At 44.1% G+C, this 26,092-nt stretch overlaps 1 protein-coding gene across 2 annotated transcripts in view; it reads left to right on the top strand.

Moving 5' to 3' along the window:
• The first annotated feature begins 664 nt into the window (after nt 1-664).
• Nucleotides 665-26,092, top strand: part of CLCN4 (chloride voltage-gated channel 4) — a 74,234-nt gene continuing 48,806 nt past the window's right edge. For both annotated transcript variants that reach the window (XR_007515975.1, XM_049873122.1), the window contains exons 1-2: nt 665-841; nt 2,495-2,755. The gene's annotated coding sequence lies outside the window, so the exon portion shown is untranslated. The remainder of the gene's footprint in view (nt 842-2,494; nt 2,756-26,092) is intronic.

Genomic DNA, 26,092 nt, shown 5'->3' with positions numbered 1-26,092 from the left:
AGGGCAAATTCCTAGACAGAAAGTCACTGAGCAAAAGGTACCTACAGCTGTTGTGCCCATTTGTAATGAGTGGAACTATTCGCTTCATACTTGGAAGGCTTTTGGTTGGAATTGCTAAATGGATCACCATATCAATTTACATTCTCATGGGTTAGGTGTTTTTTTTTTTTTTTTTTTTTTTTTTGTTCTTTTTTTTAAATCTTTGCCAAACTGACAATTAGATAGCTGGGGGTGGAGGGCGTTGGAAGAGTTCTTGGATTCTCTTACACTTGGCATGGCCGGCTTTAGGTCTGTTCTGAGTTAAGTCTGTTTGCTCTACTGCTTTTTACAATTGAGCAAGCACCTGAAAGGAGAAGGTGAAACTAACCGATTGCAAAAAAAATAAATAACCTCCCCGGAGAAGGAAGGGGCCCGCATATTAGTCATTTCAGCCAGTCCTTTTCTGAGCACAGGAGAGTATTTGGTATTAATCCCTCCCCAATCGACTCCTGGAACTCCTGTCACCGTCAGAGGGGCGGGCCGTGCTGTGTCAGGGCCGCTGGCTTCTCTCTGAACACGATTGCACCAAGCAGAGTAGGCGGACAAGCCTGGCACCCCGCCTTGGGGGCCTCGGGAGCCAAGAGGTGACCGAGCCGGCTGGGCAGGGCTTGAGTGGCTGCGCGGCGCACGTGACGCTCCCCGCATGTCTTGGGGCCTCTGGGCGACGGGAGCTGAAATCAACATTTGCCTCTGGCAGGAAAATGAGCCTGTCAGGTTCCGTCTGTATCAGCCCCTCAACCCAAAGGCGCAGAGGCTTTCCGTAGCGTTTTAACTGTCTGGCTCAGGAATCTGAAAGCCAAAGGTAAGTTATTTACCATTCAGAAGGACAAACGAGAGGGGTGACCTAGAAAGTCACACTGCCACTTTGTTGATTTTTAAAAGCTGCTGTTGAAAATAATAGATCATTGTGAGAGGCCAGGGCCGTATTTACCTCCAAATTAGCGATTGGCCTTCTGAACAGAAATTTGGTTAATCTGGAGGGAATGGGGGTCAAAGGGCCAGCGTTAAATATAAGCCAGAAAACCAAACCCATTGCAGTCGAGTGAATTCCGACTCATTGCGACACTGTAGGACAGAGGAGAACTGCCCCCAAACAGGGTAACCTACACTGTAATCTTTACGGAAGCAGACGGCCACATCTTTCTCCTGCAGAGCAGCTGGTGGGTTCAAACCGCTGCCTTTCGGTTAGCAGGCGAGCGCTTAACCGCTGCACCACCAGGGCTCCCTCAGGGTTAAATATAGAAGGATAGGAAAGCTGCTGGAATAAATAGCAAGTAAACGAACTCCTGCCTGCTTGAAAAACAATTGATTTCACATCTCTTTAGAGGGTGTGAGCAAAGGGAATGTTAAAATTGGGATCTAAGTAGAGATAAAAGTCATGTATATGAAACTGGAATACAGTGAAAACAGCAAAACACCTTCTGCTTTTGTTCTTGATCATTTCAAAAGCATTTCTGTGGTTTGACCAAGGAAAAATTCTTATGTTCACTGCTTAAGTTTGAAATAGGCTCTGTCAAATTTAAGAAATGATCACTGTTGGAATTGTCTTAGGCTTTCGATTATGAATGTGAATTGTTGACATTCTACATATCTTCTATATTAGTAAGATGACTCAGTTCAGAATGTGGTAAAAATGAGAAAATCTGAAATAATGAGTTACTGTGAATTGACTCCTAGAGGTTTGAGAGATTAAATGCCTTGCTAGGAGATTTAATAAAACAAACGCGAAAGAATACAAGCACGCTTGTACCAGGGGCGGATTAACCAGTAAGCAAGGTATGCATGGGCTTATGGTAAGCAAGGAACGCCACGGGTTTGTGTTTATTTACTAATCTCTAGTGTACAATTTCACGTAGCTGATGTGGTGAAACCTGTGGGAAATCCTGCGCTACAGACTCGTAAGTAAGCTCAAGTAAACCCGGCGTACCTGGCTTTTGGGAAATCCGTCCCTGGCTCCTACCATAGTCCTTTATTTTACATAATCAAATGTTCAAGAAAGTAGAGTATGTGTTGTCGCTGTTGTTTTCTTCTGGCAAATCCAGATTAATAGGGAAAGTTAGCTATTGCAAGTAATTCATAGTATTACCATCAGTGCAGTTCGTATAATATTCTATAATGAATATGCTTCAAATGAAAGTATTTGCTGATTCCAAACGTTGAACATTTATGCAAAGTATGTGCATGAACCCTATATTTTAAGTGTCATTTTGATTTGCACAAAAATACATTTATTTCTGCATGGCATTTGATAAATGAGGCACTCTTAAATTTTGGTGGCAGCATACACGACAGATAAATGATTTTTTTTTTTTTAACTAAAACACGGAACGGTGTTTCTTTTTATTACCAATCCCCTTCTTGCTAGTGCTTTCGAAATCCTATTACATGCATGGAGCCTGTAGTAATCTAGGTTTCTCATTCTTGTGCTGTTTGTTTTCCATGATCCTTTGTGCAGGGCAAGGCAAGGCAAGCTGCACACACCAAGCAAACGCCCCGACGGGAGCCCACGCGGGGCTTTGCCGGTCACTCGCTCCTTGGCTCCAGGGACCTGTAGGGTCTTCTCCCCCATCCCAACTTCCCCGCCGCCCGCAGACGTCACGTGGCGCGCCGACCCCGCCTCCCGGTGACGTCAGCGCGCTCCTGCCGTCGCGTCGGAGAAAGGATGCTCTAGGTTGCGGTCCAGGTGGGCGGCCGGCTGCGCGATGCGGCAGTGCAGGTAAGCGGCGTCCTCCCGGCCCGTGGGCCTGCAGCCGGCCGGTGCCGCCCAGAGCGAGCGGGGTCTCTGGCTGCTGCGGCTCCGCTGCCCATAGCCCACAGCCGCCTGCTGCTGCCACCGCCCGCACCAGGCGGGGGTGGCGCATGGCAGGCCCACGCGTGACTTGGGTCCCCGCGTGCCCCTCCCTGGGAAGTGAGCGGAGGCCAGGCAGCCAGACAGGGGCCTCTTGCTCAGTAGGAAAACCATCTGGCATGATGACAATACATGCATTATAAGGGGAGAGAGAGGCTTTTAAAAGGTGCCTGTCAACTGGGTTCCAACTGTTATTGTGTTTCTTAAATAATGACACATTTACCAATTCTCCTAATAGTGGCTTGCCGTTGGTCGTTGGCCTCATTTTTTTGCAGGGGAGTGGAAACTTCTTGGGTAGCAATTTAAGAGCTAGATGTGCAACCTGAATTGGTTTGCATTATTTTGCAAGATGCTAGCATTTATAAGAGATGTCAAAATGGATTTTTTTCCCCTTCCAAGTGTTTTAAGTCGATTGAAAAATACCAGGAGCCAATAAAATAAAATAAGATGCAGCCTCCAGAAATAACACACGAGTGTAAGAGAAAGTGAATCGGCTACGTCTTTAAGAGCAAAATGGTCTTTAGAGGGGGCGGCTGGTGCAGAGGACACCAAAACCCCAAGAATTCCCGGCGCTGTTCTTTTGGATTCCCTTGCTGAATAATTAGCTTGCTGAAAGAGGGGCTTGGTGACTCAGCGGCAGATGGAGGGGGTCAGGTGACTTTTCAGTTCTAGCATGGCAGGAGGTGGGATTCAAATGGATTCTCCAGAGGGCTCTGACCTGTGTTTACATTCTTTTCTCTGGTTCAAAAGGAAACCGTTCCACGATGCTCGTGGGCGCCCTTACGATTAAATATTAAAATATTCTTTCATGTAAAATGTGACTCCACTGGAAACTGTGGGGTCTGTATACTGGATTGGAACTCACCCCCATTAAATAATGGGACCCACCAGCAACTTTGGGGCACAGCTGTCAAGCAGTTTTACTTTAATCGATCATTGAAGAATGCATTTTTTCCCCAAGCATTGGGTGCACCCTGGTGTGTTGCCACAGTAATTTGGTCCTTGATAGCCATTTTCTCCCTTTGGTTCTGGTTGGCTGCAAGCATTAAGAGCCCTGCCTGCTAACCCTCCTACTCCCCCAGCCCAACTTTAGAGCAAGGCGGAGACCTGTATTCTCCTCCTGGCTCTGCAGCTGTGCGCCCGTGGATAAGTTCACTTTGTATCTGTGGGCATCCTCAAGCACGGAAATGATTTAGAGCAGGGTTTCTCAGCGTCTGCGATACTGACATTTGGGCTGGATCATTCTCTGTGGTGGGGGCTGTCTTGGGTTCTGTAGGATGTTGAGCAGCATACCTAGCCTCTACCCACTTGATGGCAGTAGCCCCTCTCTCCCCTCTAGTTATGACAACCAGATGTGTCTCCAGACATTGGCAAATGTCCCCTGGGGGTAAAATCCACCCCGCCCCCAGGTTGAGAACCTCTGGGCTAGATGTTCCTCTGGCTCCAACATTCTATAATTCATTTTTCAATGATTTGTTTGATGCTGAGCCTGTGGTCAGAAATCCAGTTCCCTTTAGTAATGTTGTATGTATTGGAAAATACAATGTAAAGGCCTTTTTATGCTGTGGTTTTCCAGATAGCTTATGTTGAAAAGAGGAGGGCTGTCTGTATATATGCAAGTTATAGCTGGGAAGCTGGCTCGGCAGGAAGGAGAGTGTTAGGGAAAGAAAAAAAGCGCTAGACACAAGTTGTGAGGAGACCTGGCTGGGGAGGTCACTGTCTATATTAACACTGCACCTGGGATATGACCTAACAGCTGAGAGTCCACTTCTTTATCTATAACAGCGGGCATAACAGTGCCCACTTGGGGGTGTTGTAAGGATTAAATGAGCTAACATCTGGCGATGGTGCTGAGTGTGGCAAGGCTAAGATGGAGGTGATGTGCACAATCACTAAGACAAACAAAGCAGCTCACTTACCCCAAACAGGAACACCCCCTCAAGGCACTGGTGGCCACACACTTTAAGCACTGGTACAGGACTGGCTTTGATGCTTACTGGGGTGATTGTGGCTGCATCACTTCACTTGCAGTATCACACATCGCGTAACTTCTGGAAAACTCTACTGCACCCTCACGAGAGAATGGGAGTGGGGGAAAGAAATACCAATTTAATATTGTTATAAGAATAGTTTTGACATTTGAAAGGATCTTGGGGGCTCCAAAGAGTCTCCAGACCCCACTTTGAGAACCATGCTCTAGATCAATAATTTACTTTTAAATGGTTCGGTTAAATGGGGGAGAGAAAAAGAGATGAGGCAGATACGCCAAATAAGAACGATTGTTGAATCCGACTGGTGGTGTTCATTGGACTCTTCTTGATCTTGTTCTGTGTGTTTGAAAATGTTTGCAATAAAAAGTTAACAACAACAACAACAGAAACGATAGAAAAGAGATGAAGATTCCCTGGACCCCTCAGGCAGGGATTCTGATCCATAAGGGACTGGGGTGAGGCCCCGGGGGCCCTGGGTGGTGCAAATGGTTAATGTGCTCAACTGCTAACCAAAGGTTAGAGGTCAGAGTGCACCCAGAGGTGCCTTGGAAGAAAGGCCTGCTGATCTATTTCTGAAAAATCAGCTATTTGAAAACCCTGTGGAGCATAATTCCACTGTAACACACACGAGACCACCGTGAGCTGGAGCCGACTTGATGGCCACTGGTGGGTGCTGGGGTGAGGTCCGGCGGGGGGGGGGGCGGCATTGTTAAGCTTGCTCCAGGTGCCCTGATCATCTGGGCCTGTGGCCCCACCTTGAGACTCTGCTCCAGAGGTCTCCACCTATGCCGGCCTGAAGGGGTTCAGCGGAGATGGAGCTCTGTTTTCCCGCTCGCCCTCCTCGTCGGCTCCGGTGTGTTGGCTGCAGGGAGGGTCTTGTTATCAAACTTTTGCTTAACCGCATTTTCTGTGGGTGGCTAGAGATAAACTCTCCTTTTTAAGGGCAGGGATAGGTTTCCTTTATAGGTCTTGATGAATATTTTTAATCATTTGTTTTTCATTGAAATGGTAGCACGTGGTGTACACAGTGACATTTTGGAGCAGTATCAGGTTCTACAAAGAAAAGGAAGTCTCCTTCCCATTCCTGACCCCTTAATTCCCCTCCCCAAAGGCAGCCACTGATAAGTTTCTGATAGATTTTTTCAGAAAATGCCTGTGCACATACAGCCATCTATAGAATGTGTGTGTCACTTTACTCAGATAGAACTTACAGAGCGTGCAATGCATGGATCTTATTCGGTTGGTTTTGACAAATCAAGACAAAGAGCATTACCGGTGCCCAGAATTCCGTCTTGCCCTCCTTTAGCCAAACTCTCTGGGAAGGTATAACCAGGGTTCTGATTTTTTTTTTTTTGTACTTTAGATGAAGGTTTACAGAACAGATTAGTTTCTCATCAGTTAGTACACACGTTATTCTAGGACATTGGTTAACAACCCCATGACATGGCAATTCTCTCCCTTTTCAACCCTGGGTTCTGTATTACCAGCTTTCCTGTTCCCTCCTACCTTCCAGTCCCTGCTCCAGGGCTGGTGTGCCCCTTTAGTCTTGTTTTGTTCCATGGGAATGTTCAATCTTTGGTTGAAGGGTGAACCTCAGGAGTGACCTCATTACTGAGCTGAAAGGGTGTCCGGGGGCCATACTCTCAGGGTTTCTCCAGTCTCTGTCAGGCCAGCAAGTCTAGTCTTTCTTTTTGAGTTAGAATTTTCTTCTACATTTTTCTCCAGCTCTGTCCAGAACTCTCTATTGTGATCCCTGTCAGAGCAGTCAGTGGCGGTAGCTGGGCACCATTTAGTTGTACTGGACTCAGTCTGGTGGAGGCCATGTTTGATGTGGTCCATTAGTCCTTTGGACTGATCTTTCCCTTGTATCTTTAGTTTTCTTCATTCTTCCTTGCTCCTGAAGGGGTGAGACCAGTGGAGTATCCTAGATGGCTGCTCACAGGCTTTTTTAAGACCCCAGATGCTACTCACCAAAGTAGAATGTAGAACATATTCTTTATAAACTCTGTTATGCCAGTTGAGCTAGATGTTCCCTGAAACCATGGTCCCCACAGCTCTCAGCCCAGCAATTTGATCCCTCAGGGAGTTTGGATGTGTCTATGGAGCTACCATGGCCTTGCCTTGTACAGGTTGTGCTGGCTTCCCCAGTACCGTGTACTGTCTTACCCTTCACAGGGTTCTCATTTCTATTAGCACAGTTTACCTTTGCCTGCTCTTGAGCTTCATATAAATGGAATCATACAGCATGTACGCTTTTATTTCTGACTTATTTCCCTCAGCGTGATTTTGAGATCCATCCGTGTCGTTGCATGTAGTGGTAGTTCATTCCATTTTCACATAAATGGCACTTTTAGAGAAAAAAATGGGCGCACTCATACAGGTTCTCTTCGTACTGTTGTTTGGAGACCATTTTATGTCAGCGCACTCACAGCATATTCCATTGTGTGAACGGTATGGTAGTTTATTTAACCAATCCCCTACTGATGGACATTTGGGTTAGTTGATCCTTTGTAATCGCTAATAATACTATTATTCAAATGTGAAAACTCTAAAGAGGAGCAGATTCTCCTGGGTTAATGAAATGAATGGGTTTGGAAGTGAGCTTTCTTGTTGCTCCTTGAGCCTACCCACGCTTTCCTGTTGCAGGGTCTCTGAACCTCCTGTTCTCTGCCCTTGCCTCACATGCTGACCTGCCCCAGGTCATTCATATTCCCGTGTCACCTTCAAGTGGCCTTCCCTCGTCACCCCACCCTGGCCTTCACCTGCCACTCTTGCATTTCCTCCAGAATATGTTTCACTCTGCAGTTAGAAAGCTCACTGAAGCCATTGCTTGATATCGGACTAGACTTTGTGTGGTTCTTGAGAGCGGTTCGGGCTGCTGGTTGAATTGAATTGAAGTGGGAGAACAGAACCTTCCCTGCTGGAGGTGACTTTCGTCCTTAAGGGGAGAGTCCTGAGGGGCTGGGCTCAGGCCCCTAACCCACGCCAAGGAAGACTCAGCGGCAAAAGCAAGGGTCCTGACAGGAGGGCTGTGAGGTGGCGCCCTCTGATGATAGTGTCAGGCTTTCTTCCATCTTCAGCAGTTTGGAGGCCCAGGGTAGGTTTTGGGGTTTGGCTAAAGTGAGAATTGCACACAAATGCTTCATTTTGCTTCTTCCCTCGGGAACTCTGTTCCCTCTCCTGGTAGGCAGGGGCCTGCTGACTCATTTCTCGTGGCTGACATCGTTTCCCTTACTTCTGCTTGCTGTGGCGATTTTTATGAGTTCTTTCTATGGGTTGACTGTGTTTCTCAGCCTCTTGGTTCTTAATTTACCTTCTGTTTTTTATTTGGCTAAATGGGAAACTTATTTCCCCTCCCCTCCCCCCAATTTAACCCATGAAGGCATTGGTTGGATTAAAAGGGCTTTGTGGTAAGCAGATAGGAGGTCCAACCACAACGATGACAGATGAGTTATTTTTCTTTTTTGCTTAGTCATGCTTTCCACCAGTGCTGCTTTCCTCCAAAATTTACGAATTGACTGAAATTTCAGACCTCACCTTGGTAACACAGTTAGAAAATGGTTAAGCCACCCACAGCCATGCGCAGAGGCGGATTATCCATTAAGCAAGGTAAGCACATCTTTGATGTGGTGAAGCCCATGTGAAATTGTTCACTACAGATTAGTAAGTAAGCACAAATAAGCCGGTACTTACCTTGCTTATTGGGTCATCTGCCTCCGTGTGCACATGGCAGCCTTGTTCCCCAGAAAGAGCTCATCAAGGCTACGTTGAATGCCTGCTTTTATTTAACGTTTACAAAGTTGCTAGTCATAAATTTCTATTTACTTTTTTTTTTTTAAATCCATGAGGGGGTGTACCTCATGTAAGCAGAAAATAGATTGTTGTGGAGAAAGGCTTGTGAGCAAATGGAAGGCCAGAGTCTGAGGAGGTCCCAGGAGAGGAAGGGAAATGGAGCAGCCTTCCCCACAGGATTGACTTCGGCTGCATTTTCAGAGGTCTGTGAGCCTTCACCCACCCGGGAGGTTAGAGGGTAACTGGGCGTACCCCTTAATCGAGTTATTTCTACACAGTTTAGGGAAGAAAATGGCTGACAGTGTCCTCTCACTGGAAACTGCCTCTCACCAAAGCAGGTAGCTCTTCGGGCCTGAGATGACTGAGGCCTGCTTGGCTGTCGTCTGAGGAAGGGCCCTTAGGGAGCCAACTGACCGGGCTGGAATCTGGCTCCCCACTTACTATCTGTGTGGCTTGGGCACGTGACTTAACCTCTCCTTGTGCCTCAGTTTGTTAATTGCCTGTTATGTGGGGCTGAGGGTGACAGTGCTTAATTCATAGGGTGTTCAGGAGGCTTAAATGACATGTTCCATGTCAGTTGGTTAGGATGATGCCCAGCGCATGGTGAGCCTTATACAAAGTTGTTGTAATTGTTATTATTATTATCTATTATTATGGGAAGAGAGTCTCTGGGGAAATTCTAAATCATTGGCTCTTGGCAGCAGGAACACAGAGACCTCAATGCCACCCCTCCACTCCCAGGATATGGGAACACTGAGTCCATTGTGTCACCCGAGGCCACACACAGTCGGCCTCATCTCCTTTCCAGCACGCAGACTGTGTTCCAAAATGTGACAAATAATTGCTTGGCCCTGGGGCCATAGGAACCATTCCATGGGGTGGAGGGGGGCATGGTTCCACACCAGCTCCCCATGCTGTGTAAGCCAGACTGTAGTTGGAGGAGCACCAGAGAGTGCTGGGGGGCCGGGAGGTGGGCCAAGGAGGAAGGAGGAGGAGGAAACAGGAAGTGTGCCTCCCCCATTTCTGTGTTGGGCGTTGGCTCCAGGCAAAACTTTGAAACAGGCAAAGTTTAGTTCTCTTTCTGCACATTCTTTTTTCTTTTTTGTGTGCCTTTTCTTGTCTTTTTATATAAGTGAGGTCATACAATATTTGTCCTTTTGTGACTGATTTATTTCACTCAGCATAATGTCTTCCAGCTCCATCCATATTATAGCAAGTATCAAGAGTTCATTTCTCCTATGGGCTGACTAGTATTCCATTGTATGTATGTACCACATTTTGTTTATTCATTTACCAGTTAATGGGCATTTAGGTTGTTTCCACCTTTTGGCTATTGTAAATAGCCTATACATTCTTTACGAAACCCTGGTGGCGTAGTGGTTAAGTGCTATGGCTGCTAACCAAAAGCTCTGCAGTTCGAATCCACCAGGCGCTCCTTGGAAACTCTACAGGGCAGTTCTACTCTCTCCTATAGGGTCACTATGAGTCAGAATCAATTCGACGGCAGTGGGTTTGGTTTTGGTTATACATTCTCTTGCTCTGAACTTCCCTTAAGATTCTTGTTTAGTCGTGTGGTCCTTGGCCCTTCACCAGGTGGCCAGCAGGGGGCTTTTCTCACCTTCAGTGTCTCCCTGTCTTCTATCTGGGGAGCCCAGCTTGGTGCCTGGAGGATGAATTGGAAGAGGGAAACGAATCATGGCCCCTAACCACACTAAAGATGTCTTCATTTTAAAAAGTGAGACTTCATTATCTCAAATGAGTTTGAAATTGCTGGGGTTTCAAGCAGGGTAAAAAAGTGAGTTGCAAAGTTTTGACTGGTATGGGAGCTGGCCTCCAAGATGTCCCTGATAATCCTGCCTCCTAGTATTCATGCCCATGTGTAGTCCTCTCCCACAGTGAATCCCTCAGGGCTAACTGTGTCACCAATAAGGTAGTGTGGAGGCAACGGTGTGTGACTTCCAAGCTAGGTTATAAGAGACTTTATTGCTTCTGCCTTGTTCCGTGGGATCACTTGCTCTGGAGGAAGCCAACTGCCATGTTAGGAGGACACTCCAGCAGTCCTGTGGAGACGCCAGCGTGGGGAGGAACAGGCCTCTGCCAACAGCCAGCCCCAGCTCGCCAGTCGTGTGAGCGAGCCACCTTGGAAATGGATCCTCCAGCCCCAGTCTAGCCTTCAGATGGCTGCAATCCCAGCCAATATCCTGACTACAACCTCATGAGAGACCTTGAGCAGATGCCAATTGTACCTAAGGACCTCCTTACAAGCACCATAGTGATTCAGATGTGCAAGCTACACTTTTAAAAATTGTGAAATATAGCAAACATGCCAAAAGGTACATAAAGCCTAAATGTACAGCTTAATGAATTATCAAACACCTGTGTCACTGTGACCCAGGTCTGGACATAGAATGCTGCTGGCATCTTATGTCCCTTTCCCGTCACTGTTCCCTCCTTCCCAGAGAAAACTGCTGCCCCAACTCTATTGTGTTTACCTCTCTGCTTTTCTTTATATTTTTACCACTGCATTATGCATTCCCTAACATCACAGATCCTTCCGCCTGTCTGTGAACATTATATAAATGGATCATGCAGTGTATATTCTATTATGTCTTGATTCTTTTATATTCTATGTTTAAGAGTTATCCATTGTGAAAGCACAGACTCAAAGAAGAAACTCGTCTACAGGATTAATAGTCTACAGGAACCATGGCCTCATCTACCCTGAGACCAGAAGAACCAAGTAGTTCCCAGATGCCACTACCACCTGTTCTAATCAGGGCCACAATAGATGGATCCTGAGAGAATGGAAGAAAAATGTGGAACAGAATCTGAATTCAAGAAAAAAAAAAACAGACCTACTGGACTGGTTGAAACTGGAGGTCTTCCCAAGACCATTGCCCTGAGATACTCTTCAAACCTTGAACCAAAACTAACCCCTGAGGTCATCTTGTAGATAATGAATATCACCTGTAAGTACTGTGCTTCTTTAAAAAATTACCTATATGAAACCAAATGGTCAACAAGTACTTTAAATCAAAGATGAGAATGTAAGGGGACAGGGAAACTAGATTAATGGAAATGGAACAACCAGAACAGGAAGAATGAGAATGTTCACTCATTGTGAAGAATGTAATCAATATTACTGAACAACTTGTGTAGAAATTGTTGAATGGGAACCTAAACTGTTGTGTAAACCTTCACTGAAAATACAATAAAATATTATATTAAAAAAATCATCCTTGCAAGCACGTTTTGAGAAGTGCTTGAGTCAAAGGGTGGTTAAGAGGAGAAGCCATTGAAGGTGACAGGGATGGGCACTGGTGTGGGAGGGAATCACTCTTGCATCCCTCAGAAAGGGAGCAGTGGAGTTAAGAGGTTCTATTGAGAAAACTAACACAAACTGATGTTGAAAAACCTGAAGAGACCCATAACAAGAGAAGAGATTGAAAAGGTAATAATAATAATAAAAAAACTCCCAACAACAACAACAACAAAACCCTCACCCAGATGGCTTCACTGGAGAATTCTACCAAATATTCAGAGAAGAGCTTACACCAGTACTAATCAAACTATTTCAGAACATAGAAAAGGAAAGCATACTTACTTCCTAATCCATCCTGTGAAGCCAGCATAATGCTGATACCAAAACCAGGCAAAGACACCACAAAAAAAGAAAATTACAGACCAATATCTCTCATGAATATACATACAAAAATTCTCAACAAAATTCTAGCCAACAGAATTCAGCATCATATGAAAAAAGTAGTACATCATGACCAAGTGGGATTCATACCAGGTATGCAATGGTTCAACATTAGAAAATCAGTCAACGTAATCCCCCACATAAAGAAAATAAAAGAATCACATGATCATCTCAATCAACACAGAAAAGGTATTCAACAAAGTCCAGCACCCATTCATGATAAAAACACTCAATAAAATAGGTATAGAAGGAAAATTCCTCAACATAATAAAGGGCATCTATGCAAAATGAACAGCCAACATCATTCTTAATGGAGAGAGGCTGAAAATATTTCCCTTGAGAACAGGAACAAGACAAGGATGCCCTTTATCACCACTCCTATTTAACATTGTGCTGGAAGTCCTAGCTACAGCAATAAGGCAAGAAAAAGAAATAAAGGGCATCCAAATTGGTAACGAAGAAGTAAAACTGTCCCTATTTGTGGATGATATTATACTATATATAGGAAACATAAAAGACTCCATGAGAAAACTACTGGAACTAATAGAAAGGTTCAGCAGAGTAGCAGGATACAAGATAAACATACAAAAATCGGTTGGATTCCTATATAACAATAAGAAGAATGCCAAAAAGGCCCCTAAAAAGTTGAAATACTTAGGAATAAATCTAACCAGGGATGTAAAAGGCCTAGAAAAAGAAAACTACAAAACACTACTGCAAGAAACCGAAAGAGATCTACATAAATGGAAAAACATACCATGCTCATGGATAGGTAGACTCAACATTGTGAAAATGTCAATTCTACCCAAAGCAATCTACAAATACAATGCAATCCCGATCCAAATACCAACAGCATTCTTTAAAGAGATGGAAAAACTAATCATTAACTTTATATGGAAAGAGAAGAAGCCCTGGATAAATAAAGCACTACTGGAGAAGAATAAAGTAGGAGGACTCACACTACCTGACCTCAGAACCTACTATACAGCTACAGTAGTCAAAACAGCGTGACACTGGTACAACGACAGATATATTGACCAGTGGAACAGAATTGAGAACCCAGATGTAAATCCATCCAACTATAGTCACCTGATCTTCAACAAAGGCCCAAAGTCCATCAGATGGGAAAAAGATAGTCTTTTTAACAAATGGTGCTGGCAACACTGGTTGTCCATCTGCAAAAAATGAAACAGGACCCACACCTCACACCATACACAAAAACTAATTCAAAATGGATCGAAGACCTAAATATAAAACCAAAAACTATAAAGATCATAGAAGAAAAATGGGATCAACAACAGAGGCCCTAATACATGGCATTAACAGGATACAAACCATAACTAACAACACACAAACTCCAGAAAATAAGCTAGATAACTGGAATCTTCTAAAAATTAGACACTTATGCTCATCAAAAGACTTCACCAAAAGAGTAAAAAGAGAACCTACAGACTGGGAAAAAATTTTTTTTGCTATGGCAAATCCAACAAAGTTCTAATCTCTAAAATCTACAGGAAAATCCAACACCTCTACAACAAAAAGACAAATAATCCAATTAAAAAATGAGCAAAGGAAATGAAAAGACAATTCCCCAAAGAAGACCTTGAAGTGGCTAACAGACACATGAGGAAATGCTCACGATCACTAGCCATTAGAGAAATGCCCATCAAAACCACAAGGAGATACCATCTCACCCTGGCATTACTGGCATGAATCAAAAAAACAGAAAGTAACAAATGTTGGAGAGGCTGCACGGAGATTGGAACTCTTATGCACTGCTGGTGGGAATGCAAAATGGTAGAGCCATTTTGGAGAACTATATGGCACTTCCTTAGAAAGCTAGAAATACCATATGATCCAGCATCCCCATTCCTAGGAATATGACCTAGAGAAATAAGAGCTGTCACACGAATAGACATATGCACACCCATGTTCATTGCAGCGTTGTTCACAATAGCAAAAAGTTGGATACAACCTAAATGCCCATTAGCAGGTGAATGGATAAACAAACTATGGTACATACACACAATGGAGTACTACGCAACAATAAAGAACAATGATGAATCTGGGAAGCATCTCACAACATGGATGAATCTGAAGAGTAGTATGCTGAATGAAATAAGGCAGTCACAAAAGAACAAATATTGTATGAGACCACTACTATAAAAACTCATGAAAAGGTTTACACACAAAAAGAAACACTCTTTGAAGACAGAAAGGACCACATGAACCAGCGACTACATCATCCTGAGACCAGAAGAACTAGATGGTGCCCGGCTACAACCGATGACTGCCCTAACAGGGAACACAACAGAGAACCCCTGAGGGAGCAGGAGAGCAGTGGGATGCAGACCCCAAGTTCTCATAAGACCAGACTTAATGGTCTGACTGAGACTAGAAGGACCCCGGTGGTCATGGCCCCCAGACCTTCTGTTGGCCAAGGACAGGAACCATTCCCAAAGCCAACTCTACAGACATGGATTGGACTGGACAATGGGTTGGAGAGGGATGCTGGTGAGGAGTGAGCTTCTTGGATCAGGTGGACACTTGAGACTATGTTGGCATCTCCTGCCTGGAGGGGAGATGAGAGGATGGAGGGGGTTAGAAGCTGGCGAAATGGACATGAAAAGAGAGAGTAGGGGGAGAGAGCAGGCTGTCTCATTAGGGGAAGAGTAATTGGGAGTGTGTAGCAGGGTGTACATGGGTTGTTGTGTGAGAGACTGACTTGATTTGTAAACTTTCACTTAAAGCACAATAAAAATTATTTTTAAAAAATAGGCTTAAAAAACACTCTTTGATGATTACGAGGGAGGGGAAGGATAAGGATGGAAAAACACTAAACAGACAATAGATGAGTGGTAACTTTGATGAAGGATAAGACAGTATACAATACTGGGGAAATCAGTACAACTTGCCCAAGGCAAGGTCATGTAGACACATCCAAACTCCCTGAGGGATCGAATTGCTGGGCTGAGGGCTGTGGGGACCATGGTCTCGGGGAACATCTAGCTTAATTGGCCTAACATAGTTTATAAAGAAATTGTTCTACATTCTACTTTGGTGAGTAGTGTCTGGGATCTTAAAAGCTTATGAGTGGCCATCTAAGATACTCTACTGGTCTCATCTCATCGGGAACAAGAGAGAATGGGGAAAACCAAAGACACAAGGGAAAGATTAGTCCAAAGGACTAATGGACCACAACCACCACAGCCTCCCCCAGACTGAGTCCAGCACAACTAGATGGTGCCCGGCTGCTACCACTGACTGCTCTGACAGGGATCACAATAGAGGGTCCTGGACAGAGCTGGAGAAAAACGTAGAACAAAATTCTAACTCAAAAAGAAAGACCAGACTTACTGGCCTGACAGAGACTGGAGAAACCCTGAGAGTATGGCCCCTGGACATCCTTTTAGCTCAGTAATGAAGTCACTCCCGAGGTTCACCCTTCATCCAAAGATTAGACAGGCCCATAAAACAAAATGAGACTAAAGGGGCACACCAGCCCAGGGGCAAGGACTAGAAGGCAGGAGGGAACAGGAAAGCTGATAATGGGGAACCCAAGGTTGAGAAGGGAGAGTGTTGACATGTCGTGGGGTTGTTAACCAATGTCATTAAACAATACGTGTACTAACTGTTTAATGAGAAGCTAGTTTGTTCTGTAAAGTTTCATCTAAAGTACAATAATAATCATAATAAAAGGGCTCTGGTGACTCAAGTTAAGAGTTCGGGCAAAAGGTCCAAAGTCCGAGGGAGGGATGGCAGGTGAGGTAGGCTGGGTAGGAGGAGTTGTCCAGCCTTTTATTTGCTGTGAGGAGTTTGCCCTTCAGTCTGACAAGGGTGGAAGGTGGGAGGTACATGCTGGAACGAGCTGGAGAAAGGAGGCGGCCCATCTCTGTTGCAGAGAACTGATGGATGGAATTTTGTCCTGGAATGGCACGATCTTCTCTGGCATGAATGGGAATAGTGAACTACTGGGTGCCCCAGGCAGAAGGGGCTGCTTGCAACGTGCCCTCTGGTGGCCAGGTGGTGCAATGACACACCCCTGCAACCAGGGCCTGTGGCCTGGTGGCCTTTCAAGGAAGAGCCAGCCCTAAAGAGCTGGCAGTCAGCAGACACCAGCACCAGAGCTCAGTGCTCTGTGTTATCCAGGTTGCAAGAAAAGGGACTTCCTAAAGTCTGCTGTAATTAATCGTTGGAGCTTCTGGGAAATCTGTAAGAAATGAAGGTTTGGGAATATTCTTTCTTGAGGTGCCATCTAACCAGAGCCTGGGTCTGAATGTGAGGTTTTCGGGTCCTTTCCTCCGGCTGTGTGGTTCTGGAACCAATGTGTCTTTCACCATGTCTTGTAAGCAGTATTGGTAACCTCTAGCTCTGATGATCTTGACCACTTTGTAAAGCTCTGGTATGGTCATGCTTTTATTCATGAGCCAAGGGCTTCTGGAATCTTGTAGCATTGGAATAGCTAATTAGGTGGAGATACTTTTCTGATTAGAGAATATGATGGCGATCTCAGTGTGTGTGTTTAGGCGCTACCTTTTCATTTTGCAAAGCTTCAGGTGGAATAGTTGCCATTGTTGTGTGCTGTGGAGCTGATTCCAACTCACAGCGACCCTATGGGACAGAACAGAACTGCTGCTCCATAGGGTTTCCAAGGCTGTAATCTTTACAGGAGCAAATTGCCAGGTCTTTTCTCCCATGGAGCAGCTGATGGGTTTTAACCGTCAACCTTTCGGTTAGCAGCCGAGCTCTTAACCACTGTGCCACGAGGGCTCCTTGAAGTGTTGCTAGTAAGGTCCTTTAGTTGAATTTTCCAGGTCTCAGTTCCTTCCAACTCTAAAATCCTGTGAGGATGGACCATGACTTTGTACTTGTCACACACACACACACACACACACACACACACACACACACACAAAACCATTGCTGTTGAGTTGATTCCAACTCATAGCGACCCTATACGACAGAGTAGAACTGCCCCATAGGGTTTCTGAGGAGTGCCTGGTGGATTCAAACTGCCAACTTTTTGGTTAGCAGCTGAATGCTAAACCACTGCACCACCAGGGCTCCAGCTGTACTTGTCACAGTGGGTCGGAATTATTTGCTTGCTGAATCGTGTTAGAAGATGAGACCTGTAGACATGCTGACAGCTCTAGTGCCTCAGACAGGGTCCTGGCAGGTAGCAGGTGCCCAGTACATGTTTGTGGTATAAACGGGCGATTGGTAAACTATGGCCCACAGGCCAAATTTGGCTGGCTGCTTGTTTTTGTAAATAAAGTTTTATTGGCACACAACCACACCCATTTGTTTACATACTGTATATTGCTGCTGTATGCTACAACAGCAGAGTAGTTGACAGAGAGCATATGGCCCACAAAGTCTAAAATATTTTCCACCTGGCCTTTTATGGGAAATGTTTATTGACCCTGGATGTCAGTTAAATTGCTGCAAGGGGACAGGAAGGAGAAAGCTTGTTGGAAATGCTCATGAGACCAGCAAGAGATTTCTTGGCAGTGTCTCCCATGCCCGTGCTGGTGGAGGAATCTGCTGGCAGTTAGCACCTGTGATGACTGGCCTTCCTTGCTGATTGGAGACTTTTAATTTTTTAATCGGAGGTCTGACTTTTCTTTCCTTCTGCCCAAGTCACCTGGAGATTAGCTAATACAGCAAGTTGGCAAATAAGATGATACGGCCTCATTTGGGAGAGGAATGCCAGCATAAAAATTGTCATGTTCTATGGACCTAGGCCACAGGTAGGCAGAGAGGGGAGACAGGTCTTCAACACCGGCGTTTTAAGGGTGGGTATAAAAAATGATGGCAGCATGATTCCAAATGGCTCCAAATGGGAAACACCTCAAATGTCCATCCGTAATAGAATGGATAAATACGTTGTGGTTTAGTCCCACAACTGAATATTATAGAGCTGGGGTTAGGAAACTACAACCTGTGGGCCAAATTTAGCCTGCAGTCTGCTTCTGTAAGGTTCATGAGCTAAAAGTGGTTTTTATGTTTTTTTCGTGATTGGGGGAAAAAAGAAAACTAAAGAATATTATTACTTTTTGATATGTGAAAATTATATGAAATTCAAATTTCAGTGTCCATAAAGTTTTACGGGCACATAGCCACAGTCATTCATTTACATATTGTCTGGCTGCACTCACACTACAATGGCAGAGTAGTCCCGACAGAGATCATATGACTGGAAAAGCCTCAGATATTTACTATTTGGTAATTAACAGAAAAAGTTTGCTAACATCGTTATAGAGCAAAGAGAATGAAAAAATGATAATCACACTCAACATGTATGGATCTTATAATCAATGTGGAGCAAAAAAAGGCGGAAACAACAGAAATCAGTTAGGTAACGTTCAAAAGCTGGCAAAAGTAATCTGTGGTGTGAGAAGATGGTGGTTGCCCTTGGGGGTGGGGAGGGACTAAGGGGACACAAGAAGACTTCCGGGGGCTGGTCACATTCTGTTCCTTGTTCCAGGTGCTGGTCACGTGGGTGAGTTCCCTTAGCGAAAATTCATGGAGCTGTATGCACACTTATGATTTGTGTGTTATTATGTTTTCATGTGCATTTTTATGTTTACTTCAATAAAAAACTTGTTAATTGCTGTTGAGTTGGCTCTGACTTATGGTGACTCCATGTACAACAGAAGGAAATGTTGCCTGGTCCTGTGTCATCCTCAGTATCGTTGGTGTACTGTGACAATATTCTGGTATCGGACCATATTTTGTCATGATCCATAGGGTTTTCATTGGCTAATTTTTGGAAGTAGATCATCAGGCCTTTCTTTCTAGTTTCTTTTAGTCTAGAAGCTCTGCTGAAACCTGTTTCCTGCTGGTATTTGAAGTACTGGTGGCATAGCTTCTAGCATCATAGCAACACACAAGCCACCACACTACGTCAAGCTGACATAGGGGTAAAGAGCTGACATAGGGGTAGTGGAATAAAAACTTATTTAAGAAAAATTATTTAAGTCTAGAACTTCCTCAAAAGGTTAAAAATAGAGTTATTATATGACTCTGCAATTCTACTCTTAGGTGTCTTCCCAAGAGAACTGAAAACATATGTTTATAGAAAAACGTGTACATGAATGTTTACACCAGCATTATTTATAATAGCCAAAAAGTGGAAATAGCCCAAATGTCCATCAGCGATGAATGGATAAATAAAATGGGTCTTTCTATACAATGGAATATTATTCAGTAATAAAAAGGAATGAAATACTGATACATGCTGCAATTGGATGAATCTTGAAAACGCTGTGCTAAGTGAAAGAAGCCAGACACAAAAGACCACATATTGTCTGAGTCCATTTATATGAAATGTCCAGAATGGGCAAATCCATAGAGACTGAAAGTAGATTAGTGGTTGCTTGGGGTTATGGAAGGGAAAATGGGAGTGACTGCTAATGAGTATGGGGTTTCTTTTAGTGGGGTTGAAAATGTTCTGGATTTGCATAGTGGTAATAGTTGTACCCAAAAACCAAACCCACTGCCATGGAGTTGATTCCGACTCATAGTGACCCTATAGGACAGAGAATAACTGCCCCATAGGGTTTCCAAGGAGTGCCTGGTAGATGTGAACTGCTGACCTTGCTGGTAATGAGACTCCACTGCTTACCTGTAGCTTTCTTTTTATGTATATTTGTCAAGTCTCTTCTGGGCTACATTTTTTGATCTCCACTTCTATGTGTTAGAGCAATAATGGTCATGGAGGTCACAATAGCATTTTATTTTATTGTGGTAAAATATATATATAGCAAAAATTTTGCCATCTTAACCATTTTTAAGTGTACGATTCAATGACATTACCATATTTTTATGCAAATAATGTGTTATATGGTTTTTTTGCCAACTGCCTCCTGTGTTGGGGGCAGGGGGAGGGTGAGGTTGGCAAAAAACATATAACACGTGTTATTTGCATAAAAATATAGTAATTACATTCACCCATTCACCATGTTGTACAATTATCTCCACTATCTATTGCCACAAGTTTTTCTCACCCCAAACAGAAACTCAGTACTTATTAAGCAATAACTCCTCCATTCCCCCTCCCCCCAACCCTAACTCCTGGTAAACACAAATCTGCTTTTTGTTTCTATGCATTTGCTGTTCTAGATATTTCATAAAAGTGGGATCATAACAATACCTGTCCTTTTGTGACTGACTTATTACCTGTGTTTTATTGACTATGCAAAGGCATTCGACTGTGTGGATCATAACAAACTATGGATAACACTGAGAAGAATGGGAATTCCAGAACACTTAATTGTGCTCATGAGGAACCTTTACATAGATCAAGAGGCAGTAGTTTGGACAGAACAAGGGGATACTGATTGGTTTAAAGTCAGGAAAGGTGTGTGTCAGGGTTGTATTCTTTCACCATACCTATTTAATCTGTATGCTGAACAAATAATACGAGAAGCTGGACTATATGAAGAAGAACGGGGCATCAGGATTGGAGGAAGGCTCATTAACAACCTGTGTTACACAGATGACACAACCTTGCTTGCTGAAAGTGAAGAGGACTTGAAGCACTTACTGAATAAGATCAAAGACCACAGCCTTCAGTATGGATTACACCTCAACATAAAGAAAACAAAAATCCTCACAACTGAACCAATGAGCAACATCATGATAAACGGAGAAAAGATTGAAGTTGTCAAGGATTTCGTTTTACTTGGATCCACAATCAACAGCCATGGGAGCAGCAGTCAAGAAATCAAAAGACGCATCGCATTGGGCAAATCTGCTGCAAAGGACCTCTTCAAAGTGTCAAAGAGGAAAGATGTCACCCTGAAGACTAAGGTGCGCCTGACCCAAGCCATGGTATTTTCAATCACATCATATGCATGGGAAAGCTGGACAATGAATAAGGAAGACCGAAGAAGAGTTGATGCCTTTGAATTGTGGTGTTGGCGAAGAATATTGAATATACCATGGACTGCCAAAAGAACAAACACATCTGTCTTGGAAGAAGTACAGCCAGAATGCTCCTTAGAGGCAAGGATGGCGAGACTGCATCTTACATACTTTGGACATGTTGTCAGGAGGGATCAGTCCTTAGAGAAGGACATCATGCTTGGCAGAGTACAGGGTCAGCAGAAAAGAGGAAGACCCTCAACGAGGTGGACTGACACAGTGGCTGCAACAATGAGCTCAAGGATAACAACGATTTAAGAATGGCGCAGGACCGGGCAGTGTTTCGTTCTGTTGTGCATAGGGTCGCTATGAGTCGGAACTGACTCGACGACACCTAACAACAACAACAACATCCATGTTGTAGCATGTATCAGGACTTCATTCCTCTTTCTGGCTGAATAATATCCATTGTATGGATAGACCACATTTTGTTTATCCACTCCTCTGTCGATGGACATCTGGGATCTTTCCACCTAGAATAGGGGTTGTTCTTGCAATCAGTCCACCACATAGATCAGGGGCTGGCAAACTTTTTCTGTAAAGGACCAGATAGTAAACATTTTTGGCTTTGTGGGCCATATGGTCTTTGTTGTAACTACTCAGCTCTGCATGAAAGCAGCCATAGATAGCAAGTCAAGAAGTGGGCATGGCTGTGTGCTGGTAAAAACTTTATTTACACAACCAGGCGCTAGGCTGGATTTAGCCCAGGGGCCACAGTGTGCTGACCCCTGACCTAGATGATCAAGAATAAGTAGGAGTCCTGTATCCAGGCTCTAGGATGCTGTCGTGCCTTGAAACCATGGTCTTGAGGCCAGAGCAGAGGTATCTTCTGCCAGCAGAAGTGCTGTAGTTGGAGAGAAGAAATAGAATGAGGTGAGAGGAGTGAGGGCTTCTCTCAGAGGTGCAAATGGCGGATCACATTCATGTGGGGTGGTTCCTTTTGCTATATTGAACTTGCTGGAATGAAGTTTATTTCTCAGCTAACAAGCCTGCAGAGTTCATGCCCCATTCCTCCCCTGTCTGGCTGGATTCTAGTCCCTCACTGTTATGAATTGAATTGTGTCCCCCCAGAATATGTGTTGGAATCCCAATCCCTGTACCTGTGGTTTTGGGAATAGGATTTTCTTTGTTATGTTAATGAGACCATATCAGTGTAGGGTGTGTCTTAATCCAGTCACTTTTGAAATATAAAAGGAGCAGATTAGGCACAGGAGCAATTAAACAGAAATGGGGGAAGTTAGGTGCCACGTGGAGATCTCCCAGGAGCTAGAGAAGCTGAGACAAGGATTTTCCCCCAGAGTGGACAGAGAGAGAGCTTTCTCCTAGAGCTGGCACCCTGAATACGGACTTCCGGCCTCCTGAACTGTGAGAAAATGAATTTCTGTTTGTTAGCGCTGCCCACTTGTGGTATTTCTGTTATGGCAAACCAAAAACCAAACCCATTGCCGTCGAGTTGATTCTAAATCCTAGTGACCCCCATAGGGTTTCCAAGGAGTGGCTAGTGGATTCAAACTGCTGACTTTTTGGTTAGCAGCCAAGCACTTAACCACTGTACCACCCAGGGCTCCTCTGTTAACAGCAGCACTAGGAAGCTAAGACACTCATCCATCCACCTCTCCCACGTGGACCCCTGAGAGAGTCCTTTGGATTTTTCTGCCCTGGATGCCCTCTTGCTGCACTTCTCCTGTCTCCTAACATCACCCTCAGAAGTGATGTCACCACCTCCTCCTTGAGCCCCAGGGAAGCCTCCCAGAGCTCTGTAGATTGGGTCAAGTTTGTTTTCCTCTATCCATTGTGTCTAGTTGTCGTGACCATACTCCATCAGAGTTTAAACATGTAGTTGTTCTTTGGGCTGACTTTGTTTCAAGCATGACCGCCTGGACTAGCTGCTTGATAGTGATTTGGTTAAATTTCAGTTACTATGAATGCCTTTTTAATAAAATGTCCAAGTCTCTGTTATTCTTCTATATGCTGGTTTCCCAATGGGGATCAGCATCGGAGATTTTCTCTCCCACATGTAATGAGAGCCCATTACCAATCTTTGCTTTCTAGTTTCATTCCTTCCCGTCTATCCTTGGTTGCTACTGACCTATGCAATGATGCCTCCCTGGGTACTCATCAAGGGGTATAGTTTTTGAGCTGGCACGGCTCAAGCCTCAAGCTGTAAGGGCATTTTAAAGTTTTAAAGCAGCCGAGTTGCGCAGAAGGTCAGTAAATCAATCACAATGGCCATTTCATTGCTTGTAAGGTGATTACCCTACCTGGGCCTTAGGAATGTTTCAATTTGATTCAAACACAGTTTCAGCAGGCCTCGGTTGAGCCCTTCTCATATAAAAATACATAAGAACAATGAGAGAAGTCCACACTTAAATATTTTTACAACCACCCTTCAACTCTTCAGTCATCGATCCCAGCACTTTTGGGGTCCTCCCCCCATAATTCCAATTTCCATGCTCTTTGCCAAAGTGATTTTTATTTTGCGCTTATTCCAGCCTCTTGTTTTTGTAGTTGTTTGTTAACTGTAGGCTTGCATGTGATGAGCCTGAGTCCTGCCACCAAGCATTATCTGCATCTCAGGTTAGCTCCTCTGTGATTTGTACATTGGGCTCTGATGGCAGTATCGCTTGTGGGGGTTCACTTGTGGTTGGTTCCCGGGCCAGGGAGCCGGACGAGTAGAAGTGGAATTGCCTTAGGCAGCAGAGGGAAGACCCCCTCCACTGCGCCATGCCTGGTAGCAGGAGGTCCCCCTTTTAAAAATTTTATTGTGGTGAAATATATTTAATAAAACATTTACCATTTCAACTATTTTTAAGTGTATGATTTAGTGACTTAAATGAAATTCACCATGTCGTGCAACTCTCACAGCTATTTATTTCCAAAACTTTTCCATCACCCCAAACAGAAACTCAGTACCTCTTAAGTAATAACTCCCCTCAGCCCCTGGTAACCACTAATGAACTTTGGTCCAGGGCTTCAAACAGGTTCTTTCTAGTTTGAACTCCTGCTGAGAATTTGCATTTCCACCCCAGATATACTGAATCAGAATCTACAGTTTAACAAGATCCCCAGGTGATTCTTATGTATAATAAGATTTGAGAACCACTGCTCTCCTGATGGTTCTCAGGACTGGTTCCTAACCAGCAGTATTAGCATTGCCTGGGAACTTGTTAGAGATGCAAATTCTCAGCAGAGGTTCCAACTGGATGGAACCGGTTCGAAGGCCTGCTTTGAGCCCTAAGCATTTGCCTATTCTAGATATTTCATGTAAGTGAATAGTTGCCCTTTGTGTCTGACTTACTTCATTCAGCATGATGTTTTCAAGGTTCATCCATGTGGTAACATATATCAGGGCTTCATTTCTCTTTATGGCTGAATAATATTCCATTGTATGAATAGACCACATTTTGTTTACCCATTCATCTGTTAATGGTCATTTGGGTTGTCTCACCTTTTGGCTGCTGTGAATAGTGCTGCAAGGAACTTATGGTGAACAAGTGTCTTCTTGAGTCCCTGCTTTCAAGTTTTTTGGGTAATACCTTAGAAGTGTAATTTCTGGGTCATATGATAATTCAATATTGAACTTTTCGAGGAACCACCAAACTGTTTTCCGTGTTGGCTGCTCCATTTTACAATTCCACCAGCAATGGATGAAGGTTCCAATTTCGCCACATCCTCGCCAACATTACTGTTTTTGTAGTAGCCATCCTAGTGGGGGTGAAGTGGTATCTCACTGTGGTTTTGATTTGCATTTCCTTAATGACTAATGATGTTGAGCAACTTTTCAAGTGCTTTTTGGTCATTTGTATACCTTCTTTGGAGAAACAGCTATTCAAGTTCTTTGCACATTTTTAAATTGGGTTGTTTGTCTTTTTGTTCTTGAGTTGTAGGAGTTCTTTATATATTCTGGACATTAAGTTAAACCCTTATCAGATGGTTTTCCTGGTCTGTAGGTTGTCTCTTTACTTTCTTCATAAAGTCCTTTGGTGCACAAATGTTTTGAATTTTGATGAAGTCCAATTTGTCTGTGTTTTTTTCTTTTGTTGCTTGTGCTTTTGGTGTCACGTCTAACGATCCATTTTCATAAACAAGGCCCCGAAACATTGCTCCTATGGTTTCTTCAAAGAGTTTTGTGATTATGGTTCTTAATTGGTCGTTGGTCCATTTTGGGTTAATGTTCATACATGACGTGAAGTACGGGTCCCGCTTCATCCTTTTGCATGTGGATATCAGTTGATTTTTTTATCAGTTGTCCCAGCACCATTTGTTGAAAAGACTATTCTTTTTTCATTGGATGGACTTAGTGGGAAATCAGTTGGATTAAAACAACTTTTTAATTGTTTTATTGTGGTAAAAACATACAAAACAAAACATTTGCCAGTTCAACCTTTTTTACATGTTTAATTCAGTGACATTAGTTATGTTCATCTTGCTGTGCAGCCATCCCCACTATCCATTTTAAAATGATTTCACCACCTTTAGATGTATGGCCTTTTAACTGTATTTTAAGAACAATTGAAAACGAGCGTCTGCACCCAGGGCCCCTTCCCCAGGGCAGTGTGCTGCCAGCCTCGACTGGCTCTTGGCTCATGGCTCATGGCTCATGGCTCATGGCTCATGGCTCATGGCTCATGGCTCATGGCTCATGGCTCATGGCTCATGGCTCATGGCTCATGGCTCACGGCAGGCTGCATGTTTCCCTTGCCCATCTTTGCAGCGGCCTCCCTGATGTAGAGGAACACTTTAATCTGCAGATTGCTTTGGTTGCGACATGCTAACTCAAGCCTTGCCAGC

Source organism: Elephas maximus, chromosome X (assembly GCF_024166365.1).
Source record: "Elephas maximus indicus isolate mEleMax1 chromosome X, mEleMax1 primary haplotype, whole genome shotgun sequence".
In the NCBI taxonomy this organism is placed as follows: domain Eukaryota; kingdom Metazoa; phylum Chordata; class Mammalia; order Proboscidea; family Elephantidae; genus Elephas; species Elephas maximus.
The sequence above is the reverse complement of the archived record's forward strand: the minus strand, read 5'-3'. Positions and strand labels throughout refer to the sequence as shown.